A 15,495-nucleotide genomic window follows, 5' to 3' on the forward strand; every position below is an offset into this window, starting at 1 on the left:
TCTTCTTAAGCTTCTGACTGAAAATAATATATTGTCCAAGTCACAGTTTAGGTCTCATAAGGGTTCAAGTATGGAGAAGGCTATTTACAAGTACAGTGAGAAAGTACTTAATTCATTAACTAACCAATTAGAGGGTGATGGCTTTTTCTGTGACCTGTCAAAAGCCTTTGACCGTGTGAATCATAGCATTCTCTTAAGTAAATTAGAATATTATGGTGTCACTGGCAACGCTGCAAAACAGTTGGAGTCTTGACAAACTGCCTGTTGGATTCTGTCTCGGGTTCTTCGGCCGACGTTCGTCTGATGATTTTACTGACGTTTCGCCAGCACGAGTGGTTGGCATTGTCAAAGCTTCACCCTACATTGCCGGTGGTGAACTGGAGCCGAGCTCACGGCCGCAGACTATATTAAATATACCTGGCGCGCCAACGTCTGAGTGCTTCTCCGCAGTCATTTCCGGTGCGGTTCTTCTCTTGCTAACTGCGACTGCAGAGAACGACCGTCGCAGGCAGCAAGAGAAGAATTGCACCGGAAATGACCGAAGAGAAGCCCTCGGACGTTGGCGTGCCAGGTACATATAGTCTGCGGCTGCGAGCTCGGTTCCATTTCACAACCGGCAATGGAAGGTGAATCTTTGACAATTTCAACCACTTGTGCTGGCGAAACGTCAGCAAAATCATCAGACGAACGTCGGCCGAAGAACCCAAGACAGAAGCCAATAGGCAGTTTGTCAACAAGCTGCCACGAAAACCTTAACAATTTTGTAGTTAGGGTCTTACCTAACTAACAGGAAACAGAGGGTGTCATTACAAAATAGCTGTGGAGTAAGCAATCAGTCTTCATCTGATTGGGAATTATTACGTGTGAGGGTCCTCAAGGTTCCATCTTGAGTCCGTTGCTTTTTCTTGTGTAGCCAAATTCATCACCTATTGTCTGTTTTCAGATGATACAAACACTGCAATAAATAGCAAGTCAGGCATGGACTTATAAATGGCTGCTAATCAAATTTTCACTGATAGGAGATTTCCTTCCAATAAGTGTATATGAACAGAGGCAGATAGAAGAAGTTGATACTGTTAAATTTCTGGAATTACAACTCGATAATAAATTCAGTTGGAAATGGCATACCTCAGAATTGCTGAAGCATGTAAACAAGTCTATATCTTCAATGCGAGTGTTGTCAGATGTGGGAGGTATAAATTTAAAACAACTTGTATACTTTGCTTACTTTCATTCTGTTATGTCATATAGGATCATATTCTGGGGTAACTAGTCAAACCGAGGGATAGTTTTTAAAGTGAATAAGTGTGTAATAAGACTTATTTGTGGTGTAAACTGAAGAACATCATGCAGAAACCTGTTCAAGGAACTGGTTATTCTAGCCATTGCTTCTCAGTATTTTTATTCCTTGATGAAATTTGTTGCAAATAATATGTCTCCATTTTCAAGCAACAGCTCAATATATAGCATCAATACTAGGAATAAGAGCAGTCTACATAAGAACAATAAGAATAAGAACCTACACAAAGACCTCAAATCGCTTACCTTGGTCCGAAAAGGGATCCAGTCTACTGGGACACATATTTTCAATAAATTGCCAGCAAGTATTAGAAACAGAGTCTGAAAGCCTTTTGGTAGGTAGTTCGTTCTACTCTACAGCTAACTATCCTAATAGAGACTGTTGGGCCAGATTAAGCAAAAATGTTTGTCAGACTCCAGTTTTGACAGCACTTGGTCACAAAAGTCGCGATTAGGTATTTATTGTATAATAAATTTATTAAAAGTGCATAACTATGTTTCATTCTGATAGTGTATTAACCCTGTAAATATTAGCACTCCAGTTTGCTGTAACATATTCACATATTTTGACAATCTCCTAACAAATGATCGTGTAAGTGATTGCAGACGCGCACAGCGATTGGAACGATGCACAACAGACTGCTCAGAAGTGCCTACACTCCAGTAAAGACAGTTCCTCATCACATGGCCCAAAGCCCACAGTGAACCCTGCATCACGAAAAAGCAGATCTCATTCATGTATTGGAAATGTGACTGCCCTTGAGATGTCTGACAGAAGCTCTCCTGTTCACGTTTTTCCTACAGCACACTGTTTGTACAGTCAGGACACCTGCAATGCACGAACGTATTTAACTGATACAGGATTGGATGTTAGTGTCCTATCAGCAACGTTCAAAGACCCTTCTTCAGTTGCATCTTCATGGCCACCAAAAACTCTCCAATACCTACTTTGGGAGTAAGATACTAAGTTTGGATTTCATTCAAAAGTTCTGGCGGACCTTCTTGAGTGCGGACATTGCTGATCCTATTCTTGGTACGGTCTTTCACTTCCGCACAGATGTGCCCATGCGAGCGGTGCAACTCGGGCTGAGTGATGAGACTGATTACTGAAATTCTGCGTGTTGACGTGACACACATAACTAGCCAAACACTGCTCCTGTGTGTTCCTTTGAAGACGTGAAATCACCATTACTGGATGAACTTCTTATCATAGTGAACACTGTTACTGAACTTATTGGGAAAGTGACAGCCAGGGAAGAAGAGAAGTCACACATTACTACAGACAACGATGTATTGCACACATGCATTAACAACCACACTGCTGGATTCGAGATGGGCTGGGTTCACATAAGTGAGCTACGGAATGACCTCATTTCTGCATTGATCTTGGACATCGCAAGGCACCAGTTCGTGTCACTGTCCGGAGTACGGCACAATATTAACAACTAATCACTACCACACCCAGACTGCCAGTTGCTTTCAGAGCCCGCCAGTTGGTGCCTGCAAAACACACTGCATCAAAGAAGTAATTTTCTGCAGGGATTATTCAACATACAGATAGCCTGAGGGCGTGCCCCCTAGATGTAGTAAAGACGAAATACGAGTCCTGGCATGTTTGTGGGGACCATCGCACTGCTACCCCATTCCGCAACTCCAGGTGTTTACGGCCATGTTAGTAGATGCTCAGCTGATCAGCAGATTACACTGACAGCTGTCGATATACAAAAGACAGTAGAAGTCATGCCCTTTGGCCTCTTCAAATACAGGTGGTTATAATTAAAGCTTAGCTACTCACAGAAACTCATTTTGTGGGCTATAACTATCGCATGGCAGCGAAACTCGGTAGATATACTAATAAGTTAAGGCAGAACCGAAATAACTGGAAAAATAGTTCCAGTTTTAGCCACCAGATCCAAATCTGGCATTGTACAGTGTTTACATGACAGTGTGACACCCAGGCTGTCATTTGACAAGCCATATCATGAGTGAACAGTATGGCTATCGTGGTGAGCGATCTGGCGGTGTTTGTGTAACTGTTTTATGTAAATGGCAGCAATTACAGTGCTGCATTGAGTGTCATTGACTAAGGAGAGACCCGGTGTCATTAAATGGTTTAAACAAGATGGTAATGAAAGTCGAAAACATGGTTGAACTTGGTGTAGCACCTGGCAAGAGAAGGCGTCCTATCCTGGTGAAAGTTATTGATGTGGCTGCTGTTGCTGTAACTGACCATACAGCACATGCCCCGGGCAGTGCTAGTGCTCGTGCAGTGTTACGAAAATTGTCCATCCCAAAGTCAGCAGGACAGAAAGTTTTGTGGTTTATTTTACTCTGGTCCTGGACAAGAGCCAAATGGTCCTGGACAAGAGCCAAATGGAACTTCATGATCCGCAGGAATGTTCTTAATTTGCTCTTCGGTTTCTAACATAGATTGAAGTTGCTGACATGTGATTGCGCTATACCATATAGAGTGATGAGGAACATTTTATACCAAAGGGTGTAGTGAATATACAGAACTGCCGAATTTGGGGTACTGTTAAGCAACGTGTTGTGCATGAAGAGCCACTGAACTCGCCAAATGTGACTGTCTGGTGTGGATTCAGAAGTAACTTTATTCTTGGTTCATCCTTCTTTGAAGTGAATACACCCAGAGTACCTGTCAGGTGTACCATGATATCTGGACGTTGAGATCTCCTTTTACACATGTGATTCCTGCTTTGAAAAAGCGCAACTGTGTTGAAATCACTGACTTCATGCGAGATGCATGGCGTGCAAGATCACTTGATCTGAATCCATATGGCTTTTGACTCTGGGACGTCTAAAGAGAACGCATCTACCAGACACATATTCAGTCTCTATCTGATCCGAAGGCCAGTATACAGGAACATGTTGCTCAGATTCCACTGGAACTCTTGTGAGCAACCGTTGGTCACATCGTTTTATGAATGCAGCATCTCATCAGCGTGTTTGGTGCTCACACTGATCAAACCGTGTAAGTGGCAGTTTATAATAAAATGAATATTATTCCTTTCTCACATGTCTGAACTTTTCTGCCCATGTCCTATTCCTAATCCATTACAAGTTGAAACATTTCCATACCTATACGTCTTTCTTACATTCACAACTCCAGATCTGCATCTGATGGCCAAATTGGAACAATTTTTTTTTTCAGCATTGATCGGTTCCATATAAGTTTTGCTGCCGTACGATAATTGCAGCTAAACTGGACCTTCGTGAGTAGCTGCACTTTAATTGCAACCACTCAGTATACAGAATGCCATTCGGCCCGAAGAATGTGGCTTAAATACGACAGCAATTCGTCGACGAAGTCCTTCATAGCCTGCCCATCTGCATCGCGTATCTTGAAGATGTGTCGGTTTTCGCAGCCTCCACCACTGAAGGCAACTAAGATCTGCAGATTATTTTTGACTGTCTTTCTCGCTGTGACTGCAGACGAATGTGTGCTTCGACACAAGAGGCGAAATTTTTGGGACGCTGGGTTGCCCCCTCTGGCATCCACCCTTTACAAAGTAAGGCTGACTCGATTCAGTCGGTTCCACATCCAGACAACTTTCATAAGTTGCGTCGTTTTTTGGGTATGGCAAATTTCTATAGGTGCCGTCTGCCCCATACCGCGGCCACACAAGTGCCAGTAGCCACTGCACTCATAGTCCAATTTTATGAGGACAACGCTCAGTAACATGGAGGCGAGCAATGTTGTCTGCATTCGAGCCTTCCGATCCAGTTTAAGACAAGCACACACTCTATCCCTTCTGCACTACTAGCTATTGTTGTTGATGCTAGCCAAATTGTGTTTGGAGCAGCCCTACAACTGCAAGTGAATAGTACACAGCAGCCACTAGGGTTCTTCTCCCTTACACTGGAGGAAGCACAGACAAAATGCAGTGACTGTTGCCTATGACAGCGAATTTTTGGCGATATACGAAGCCGTTAAGCGTTTTAGACTGGATGTAGAGGCAGACCACTTGAGAGTTTCTACTGATTACAAACCAGTTTCCTTGGTTTTTTCAACAGACCTGCTGCTCTTTCTCACCACAGTAGTTCCGGGGTATAGAATTCATCAGCCAATTTACCGCTGACATTCGTCACTTGTGAGGTGCTGCTGAAAATGTTGTGCCTGATTACTTCTCCCGAACAAATGCAGTTTCCGCAGGCGTTGACTTCACACAACTGACTACAGCCCAAAAAACCTACGCAGAGCTACAGGAGTTTATCAAAAAATCAAATGCAGGACTGCGTCTACAGCAGTTACCTATGGCCAACTTTTTTGTGTGGTGTGACGTTTCGCAAAGCAGGCCACGAATTTTCATTCCACTGTGTTCCCGGAAACAGATTTTTAACGCCATCCACGAACTCGCGTTTTAGGAGCTGACGCCATTACACGAATGGTGACGGCCAGACTCGCGTGACAGGGTTAGCGGGATGATTGTCGGTTATGGGTTAAACTTATTTCCCTCGTCGGCCTGCTAAAATGGGACGCCATGTCCTCAGCGCAATCGGTACATTCAAACAGCCTACACAGAGTTTTTCTCACGTCCGTATCGATCTCGAAGGGCTGATCTCCCATGTGTATGGTTTCAAACACTTATTCACTGCAAATGATAGATCTGCCTGATGGGGAAAAGCTATACCCATCGTGGAAACCGTCACAGAAACACTGTCGATAGCGCGATTTGGCTGCCCTATGGACGGGACAGTTGCTTCTTAATGACGGGAAATAGCCGGGTGTGAAACTAATCGACAGTTCCCCAACTGAGTGTTACAGGTTTGTTACTTCCACGTTACGCACAGGGTGTTTAAAAGTGTCTCGAATCCTTACAGGAAACAGTACTGGGCAAAACTAGGAAAAAAGGTCCTACTAACGTCTGTGAGGAAACAAGTTCTGGTACTTGTTAAGACACGGCCGTCTGAGCTGTACTCACAACGTTCGATACTGACTGGTTCAGGCTGCGTCCGTTGCTCTTTTCTGATTGGTTGCGTTTGCTTACGAGTGTAATGTAACGGTCACACAGAGCGTTTAACGAATGTCCCCTACGTTAGAATTTCTGTACGTATCTTTGGTCCTATCTGGCGCAGATCCCACGGACTTGAGCGATAAATACAGGGTTATTCTAAATGACGGACCAATTTTCAAAACTTCGTTTTTATTCAAGTATAAATCCAACATGAACAAGTTTTATACCAATGAAAGAGCAAGTTTCAAAGTTTTTTTTTCCCATAATGTTTGATATCAAGTTAATAAATTTAATAATTTATAATTAATTCGTTTTTAATAATTAATTAATAATTAGAGATGTGACAACTGTTATAAATGTTCAATGTGGCCACTGTTGGCTGCACGGCAAACATGGACGCGGTAGCCGAACTCGTCCCACACATGCGAAAGCGTATCTGCTGTTACTGAGTGCACGGCAGCAGTGATCCGGTTCCGCAGATCGTTGAGTGTGTTTAGTAGAGGCGGGACGTGAACAGCTTCCTTCACGTAACCCCGTAAGAAATAGTCGCAGGGTGTGAGATCAGGAGATCTCGAAGGCGAGAAGGGCACAGCCAGGTCCTCAAGTCCCCTGCGACCGATCCAGTGCTGAGGAAAACACTCGTACATCATGGAGCCAATGGGGCAGAGCTCCATCCTGTTGGAAAATGAAGTCCTGGGAATCTTCCATAGCTTGAGGTAACAGCAATTGTTCGAACATGTCTAGGTATGTGATTCCCATTAGAGCTCTTTCCGTAAAGAAATATGCTCCATAAATCTTTGTACGGGATATGGTACAGAACACGTTGATCTTTCATTTTGCGCTAATGAATGTCGATTTTCCAAACCCCATATGTGAACATTGTGTCTGTTGAGGTTTCCACTAAGGTGGAACGTCACTTCATCGCTAAAAATTACATGCTGTAGAAATGCGTCATCCTCCATCTTTGCTAGCACATAACAAGAAAATGCGAGACGATTCTCTTCGTCATTGCTGTTAAGAGCCAGCACAAGTTGTAATATGTTGGGCTTGTTCGGTAAACGCCGTTTCAGAACTCTCTATACAGTTGGTTGGGGTATTCCAAGTTCTCGACTGGCTCTATTGGTAGACTTACTGGGACTGCGCACAAAACTTTCTCGAATCCATCGGACATCATCCTCAGACACAAGCGGTTGGCCTGTGCTTTTTCCTTTGCACACACTCCCTGTCTGTTTAAATTACTTTAACCAGTTGAGAGTTACAGGTTTGTTACTTCCACGTTTCGCACAGGGTACATTTGCGACTTCGTGGTCGAATACCGAATTTGGTACGAAATGCCCGCTGCAGTGAAATTTGCGACTCACTTTTCGCGTACTCGAGAACGCAGAAAACCCTGTGCTCCTCAGTCGCCATCTCACTCTCAACTGTCACTGAAATGGAATGACGGTCCTATTGCCGCGCGAACTCTACGGGCCGCTTCTGAAACCATCACCGCCCACTAGCCGCTGCCCGACAAAAACTTTTAAACTTCCTCTTTTTATTGGTATAAAGCTTGTTCTTTTTGGATTTGTACTTGAATACATACGAATTTTTGAAAATGGGACCACCATTTAGAATAACCCTGTACTCTAGGATGGGTCGCAAGAGTGGTTTGTACGCTATGTCCGTTGTACACTGACTGCATTTTCCCAGCATCTACATCTACATGAATACCCTGCAATTCAGGCTTCAGGCCGAGGCAGTACGTTTAATGGAACCACCTGCACACTGTTTCTATGCCGTTCCACTCTCGAAAAGCGCACAGGAAAAATGAGCACACTAATCTCTCTTCTTATTTTATTTCTCCCTGTGCAGTTTCGTGACAGTAAAATATGTTCACATTCGGAGGAGAAATTTGGTGATCGAAAATCCATGAAAAAATATCACCGCATCGGATAACGCTTTTGTTTTAATGCTTGCCGTCCCAACTCGCATTCATACCCATGTCTCTCTCCTATTTCGCGACCGTTCAAAACGAGCTGCACTTCTTCGTATGGTTTCGATGTCCTCTGTGAATCCTACCTGGTAAAGATCCCACACCACACAGTAGTACCCTAGCACAGGACGGCCAAGTGTGGTGTAGACAGTGTACCAATGAACCGAGTTCTGTTACCTGATTTAACAGCGACTGAGCTTATGTGATCGTTTCGTTTCATAACACCAAAAACACTTAGACCCAGCTATTTGTTTGAGTTTTGCTATCTCGGCAGCAAAATAACTGATGCTGACTGAAGAAGAGTTAATATAGAATGTAGACTAGCAATAGGAGGAAAATAATTTATTAAAAAGAGAATGTTCTGAATGCTGAATATAAATTAAAGTGATGGAAGTATTTTGTGTTGTGAATTGATAATTGTGTTTTATTCATCTCATACATAAATTTGCAATCCAATTGGTTTGCGTACAGGAGACATGTAAAAAATTTATAATACAGCTACAATGATTTTCACATTAATAAATAATAGCACTACAATACATAACAACACTATAAGGATATTTGTTGGAATGTGTAACACCTTGTATCCGGCTCAAATTTCCAGTTCGTCCTGCATGAATTCATCTATTGAGTAATAACACTTCGATGTCAGTACCTCATATAGCTTTCTTTTAAGTGAACCTAAATTCATCTGCATCAACTTGTTCCCTTATAAATTATTACAAATTTTCATTCCTATTTACTGAGGTCCCTGGGCATACAGTCTGAGGCGGTGAGTGGGGAGCATAACAATTTCTTTGTTTCTAGTATCATGTGAATGGACAAAATGATTTCCCTCAAATAATTCATGTCTAGTGCACAAAAATATAATAATGTCATATACACTACTGGCCATTAAAATTGCTACACCACGAAGATGACGTGCTGCAGACGCGAAATTTAACCGAAAGGAAGAAGATGCTGTGATATGCAAATGATTAGCTTTTCAGAGCATTCACACAAGGGTGGCGCCGGTGGCGACACCAATAACGTGCTGACATGAGGAAAGTTCCAACCGATTTCTCATACATAAACAGTAGTTGACCGGCGTTTCCTGGTGAAACGTTGTTGTGATGCCTCGTGTAAGGAGGAGAAATGCGTACCATCACGTTTCCGACTTTGATAAAGGTCGGATTGTAGCCTATCGCGATTGCGGTTTATCGTATCGCGACATTGCTGCTCGCGTTGGTCGAGATCCAATGACTGTTTGTAGAATATGGAATCCGTGGGTTCAGGAGGGTAATACGGAACGCCGTGCTGGGTCCCAACGGCCTCGTATCACAAGCAGTTGAGATGACAGGCATCTTATCCGCATGACTGTAACGGATCGTGCAGCTACGTCTCGATCCCTGAGTCAACAGATGGGGACGTTTGCAAGACAACAAGCATCTGCACGAACAGTTCGACGACGTTTGCAGCAGCATGGTCTATCAGCTCGGAGACCATGGCTGCGGTTACCCTTGACGCTGCATCACAGACAGGAGCGCCTGTGATGGTGTTGAAACGTCCCCTTAGAACAATTATACATGACTGTCCTTAAACTGACACACAATATTTTTTAGCGCAACGCAATCTGACTTTCAAAAATTCCTACAAAAGAATGGCCCTGACTAACATTAACCTATACGTTTCACAAATCACTTACCTCACCAAAAATCTTCGTTACTCGAACTACTGCAATATAGCAAGCGCCACTACTGCCAGCTAAATAAAAGATTCAAACTACGGAAGGCACTAACTACTGATAGGCATAGTTAGCAAATGAAAGATTTTAATAGAGAACAAACAATTTATTTACCTTAATAGTCATAATATATATAGCAGTTCATGACATCCAGTATTACAAATTTCAAAACTCCGCCATCTTTCTCCCCACGTCCACCACTGCTGGCGGCTCACATCCAACTGCGCAACGCTACGCGCTGTTAACATCCAGCTGCCGCTGCCCCACACTACAATGGCAGACAACAATGAAAAATTTTATCAAATCATTATTGGCCACTGCCCAAAACAATTTGTAAAATTTTTTGTGGGGAGCATGGGGGCTATGTAAGTAGGCTGTTTATGTTTTCTTGTTGGCAACGTTACGTAGCCCTCTGTATGAAAATCACTGGCTGTGCTGTGTGCAGTCTGTGGCTAGTTTGCATTGTTGTCTGCCATTGTAGTGTTGGGCAGCTGAATGTGAACAGCGCGTAGCGTTGCGCAGTTGGATGTGAGCCGCCAGCAGTGGTGGACGTGGGGAGAAAGATGGCGGAGTTTTGAAATTTGTAAGACTGGATGTCATGAACTGCTATATATATTATGACTATTAAGGTAAATACATTGTTTGTTCTCTATTAAAATCTTTCATTTGCTAACTATGCCTATCAGTAGTTAGTGGCTTCCGCAGTTTGAATCTTTTATTTAGCTGACAGTAGTGGCGCTCGCTGTATTGCAGTAGTTCGAGTAACGAAGATTTTTTGTGAGGTAAGTGATTTGTGAAACGTATAGGTTAATGTTAGTCAGGGCCATTCTTTTGTAGGAATTTTTGAAAGTCAGATTGCGTTGCGCTAAAAAATATTGTGTGTCAGTTTAAGGACAGTCATGTATAATTGTTCTAAGGGGTCGTTTCAGTGTATTCAACGATGACCTGGGTGCACGAATGGCAAAACGTCGTTTTTTCGGATGAATGCAGGTTCTGTTTACAACATCATGATGGTGGTATCCGTGTTCGGCGACATCACGGTGAACACACATTGGAAGCGTGTATTCGTCATCGCCATACTGTTGTATCACCAGGCGTGATGGTATGGGGTGCCATTGGTTACACGTCTCGGTCACCTCTTGTTCGCAATGACTGCATTTTGAACAGTGGACGTTATATTTCAGACATGTTACGACCCGTGACTCTACTCGCCATTCGATCCCTGCGAAACCCTACATTTCAGCAGGATAATGCACGACCGCATGTTGCAGGTCCTGTACAGACCTTTCTGGATACAGAATATGTTCGACTGCTGCCCTGGCCAGCACATTCTCCAGGTCTCTCACCAATTGAAAACGTCTGGTCAATGGTGGCCGAGCAACTGGCTCGAAGCTGCATGGGCAGCTGTACCTGTACAAGCTATCCAAGCTCTATTTGACTCAATGCCCAGGCGTATCAATGCCGTTATTACGGCCAGAGGTGGTTGTTCTGGGTACTGATTTCTCAGGATCTATGCACCCAAATTGGGTGAAAATGTAATCACATGTCAGTTCTAGTATAATATATTTGTCCAATGAATACCCGTTTATTATCTGCATTTCTTCTTGGTCTAGCAATTTTAATGGCCAGTAGTGTATGTATAAGGATGGCAGAGTTAATATTTTAAGTTTCCTAAATAATGGTCGACATGGTTCTCTGTGATTTGTAGTGCAGATATTTTGAAAGATTTTTTTCTGTATTTTTAGTATCTGCACTATATTTCTCGAGTTACCCCAAAAAACAATACCATACCTAATAATAGATTCGAAGTAGCTTGTATATGCTACTTTTCATGTGTCCATGTCAGTTGCAGTTAATAATATTTGCATTGCAAATGCAAAGCTGCTCAGTTTGTTTGCCAGATATTCAATGTGTGCCTGCCAACTGAAATTTTTATCTGCATTTCAACTTAAGAATTTGACTGAGTCAACTTCTTCCATATCTTGGTTGCTGTGTACAATCTTAATCTGCTCACATTTTGACTGACTGGTTTGGAATTGCATCACATGAGTCTTAGATACGTTTAGACTCAACCCATTTAGCTGAAACCAAGTTTCTAAGGTACTGAGGGTAATGATCACAGATTTGGGAATTTTTTCCAAATCCTGCTCTTCCACTAAGATACGAGGGCTATCCACAAAGTACATTACGTTTTGGAATTAAAAATAAATAAAGTATTGTAAATTTTTTTTATTATATACAGATGAAAGCCACACTTAAGTACTACTTTTCTACATAGTTGCCATTTAAATTAAGGCACTTATCGTAGCGATGGACGAGCTTGGAAATTCCTCCGTCGTAAAATTCGGCCGCCTGCGCCTTCAACCACGTGGTTACCTCTTCTTGAAGCTGTGCGTCGTCATCAAAACGCTGCATAGCCAACCACTTCTTCATTGTTGGGAATAAGTGGTAGTCGCTCGGTGCCAGGTCAGGACTGTACGGCGGATGAGGAAACAACTCCCCCATAAAAGATTCGAGAACTTCACGAGTGGCATTTGCCGTGTGGGCCCGGGCGTTGTCGTGAATCAGCAAGATCTTTGAGCCCAACTTTCCCCTGCGCTTGTTTTGTATTGCTCTTCTGAGGTTGTGCAGAGTTTGGCAATACCTTTGAGAGTTTATTGTAGTGCCTCTTTCCAGGAAATCCACAAAAATCACACCTTTTCTGTCCCAAAAGAGAGTCGCCATCACCTTCCTTGCCGACATTGTCTGCATGCATTTCTTGGGTTTTTGGGGGGAATTTGTGTGCCCCCATTGCATTGACTGCAATTTTGTCTCGCAGTTCACATGCTTAACCCATGTTTCGTCACCAGTAACGATGTGATAGAGTAATGAGTCGCACAGCTTCAAGAAGAGGTAACCACGTGGACGAAGGCGCAGGCGGCCAAGTTTTACGACGAAGGAATTTCCAAGCTCGTCCATCGCTACGATAAGTGCCTTAATTTAAATGGCAACTATGTAGAAAATAGTATTTAAGTGTGGCTTTCATCCGTATATAATTAAAAAAATTTCCAATACTTTATTTATTTTTAATTCCAAAACGTAATGTACTTTGTGGATAGCCCTCGTAGAAGTATCATCTGCGGACAGGACTGATCTGGAGCTGATATTTAATGGCAAGTCATTAACATAGAAGAGAAATAGGACTGGGCCTAATATGGAGCATTGTGGAGCACCCTGAGATATATTTTTCCAGTCAGAAAAATAATATGATCAATTTGAAAAGTTGCTAACTCTTTGTTTTCTGTTTTATAAGTAGGATTTAAGCCATTGTAGGGCACTGCTACTAGTGCCATACTTTTCAAGTTTGTAAACAAGCAATGCATGGTTTACAGAATCAAACGTCTGTGAGATCGCAGAAAATTCCTGCCACCTTATTTCTCTTGTCCAATGATGTACTTATTTTCTCAATGCATCTATGGCATTTTTCCCTTGTTGAAAACCAATTTTATTGTTTAAATTAACAGAATATTTTACAATGAAGTTTTGGATTTGTGCAACAGCAAGTTTTCCAAAATATTTATATAGGACTGGGAGAATCGAGATAGGACCATAATTTCCCATGGTCTGTCTTAATACCTTCTTGAAGAGTGGTTTGACTTCAGCATATTGCAGTACTGCTGGGAAACAGTCCTCTTCAAAACATTGATGTATTTATTGAGCTAGTGGGTTTGCAATTCTATTGAGTACCACTTTAATAGCTTTGGTGGGTATTCCATCACACCCTGCAGATTTTTTTGTTTCTTAATGTTGGAATAGCGTTATCTACATCCTCCACAGAAACTTTTAATGATTTTGTAAAGTTTTCAGAGTTTCCACCTATGCCAAAGGGTTTTACTTTGTTGTGATAATCTGTTACATCAACATCAGATTGACTACAAGTTTTTTACACTTTCTCCACGAAGAACCATTTATTTTCAACTGGAGTATCCCACACACAATTCTACCGGAGCCATCTTTACACTATTTGTCCGTATTGTGGCCCTGTACGAAAGTGGAGTGAGGACTGTTAAGTTCAGACAAGAAGAGAACAGAAAGTTTTGAAACGTGAGATGTTGGAGGATTTATGGTGAAACTCGACTAGAGGAACAGACCAGTTGATGGGACATGGGCTCTCAATGGCGGGTTATCAGCGAGGTAGTGTCGAGGAATCGTCAGTTTAGTAAGGCAGGGAAGTATGTGTGTGCCTGTATGTGTGTGTGTGTGTGTGTGTGTGTGTGTGTGTGGATGCATGGGTGAGTGAGTTAAGAGCGCTCAATGTCGAGGTTATCAGCGCCCATACGAAAATTAGTCAAAGCGAATTTGGTTGGACGTAGAAATGCAATAAAACAAGTAAGAACCAGTCTGCATTCGCTCTCTCCCAATCAAAGCCATGATCACTGGCACAATCACACCTCCTCAAATCCTGGAACGTAGTGGGAGTTAAACATTGTAGAGGCAGATCAAGGTATGTGCACAGTATGCAGCTCCAAATGGACGTCGGTCGCAGTAGTTATCTGTAGATGGGGAGACTCGCATAGGATAGAGTGGCGTGGAGAGTTGCTTCAACAGAATCTTCGGATTGAAGACTACAACAACATGAGAGAAACGTATCCACAACGTTTAATAAATACCGGACTGAAAGAGAGCAGGTGTAGGGAGTGGTACAAAACAGAAAAGAGAGGAAATGAGGACGAACTACGCGGAATCATCAAAGATACAACAACATAGAGGCGGATACACTGCAGTGCGATGCGGAAGAGAAGTTGGGTGTACTCACGGTGAGGGCGGCAGGCAGCGGTACCCCTGCGGACTCGTCAGACACATACGCCACCGGTCCAGGATCCGTGTCGACTGCCCACTCCTAGGGACGCACTCGCCAGACTCTCATCGATTCGTGCGTGGTCAGCTCTCGTTGATAATGGATTTTATCAGTTTGAACTTTCATACTTTCGAAAGTAACATTATCAGGAGTGTTTATTTACGCTTCAGAGTATGGCTTCAGCACTATCATTAGTGCGATAAGACAGAGGGATTAAATGCTAATGAAGGAAATGTCGATAGCAGCAAGGCCACTGAAAAGAGAGAGAGCGAGGGAGACACTAATAGCTAGCGAGATGAACTTTTTGCTAAATGACCAGGTGGACACATTCAGTCATTCGTGGTGTTCTGTAAGTCCCACCAAGAAGACGGCACGCTATATCAGTAACAAACTACATGAATGCTGTTTAGTAATGTTCGGGCTGTCGCTGTCGTCAGAGTGACGCAGCCAGAGACCCCGCGTTCCTGCTGCTGCGGCCCACACCCACTTGAACCTGCCATACAATTTTTTCCACCCACGCTTTCCAACGTTACGCATTTAATGACTGCGCCACACCTCAAGGTGTGTCCATTAACTGTCGCTTCCTTTGTCCAATATGTGCCGTAAAGTTGGTTTGCCATCAGTTAGGTTCACTACCTAGTCGTCATGCACTCGATCTACTCATGTAACCTCCACCATTCTTCCGTAA

The 15,495-nt window shown here is 42.9% G+C and overlaps 1 protein-coding gene across 1 annotated transcript in view; it reads right to left on the reverse strand.

Annotated features, from left to right (window-relative positions):
• Positions 1 to 14,809, reverse strand: part of LOC124776983 (phytanoyl-CoA dioxygenase, peroxisomal-like) — a 102,731-nt gene extending 87,922 nt beyond the window's left edge. Inside the window, exon 1 of the mRNA XM_047252252.1 lies at positions 14,766 to 14,809. The gene's annotated coding sequence lies outside the window, so the exon portion shown is untranslated. The remainder of the gene's footprint in view (positions 1 to 14,765) is intronic.
• Between the last annotated feature and the right edge of the window lie 686 nt (positions 14,810 to 15,495).

The sequence above is a fragment of the Schistocerca piceifrons genome, chromosome 1 (assembly GCF_021461385.2).
Source record: "Schistocerca piceifrons isolate TAMUIC-IGC-003096 chromosome 1, iqSchPice1.1, whole genome shotgun sequence".
Classification (NCBI taxonomy): Eukaryota; Metazoa; Arthropoda; class Insecta; order Orthoptera; family Acrididae; genus Schistocerca; species Schistocerca piceifrons.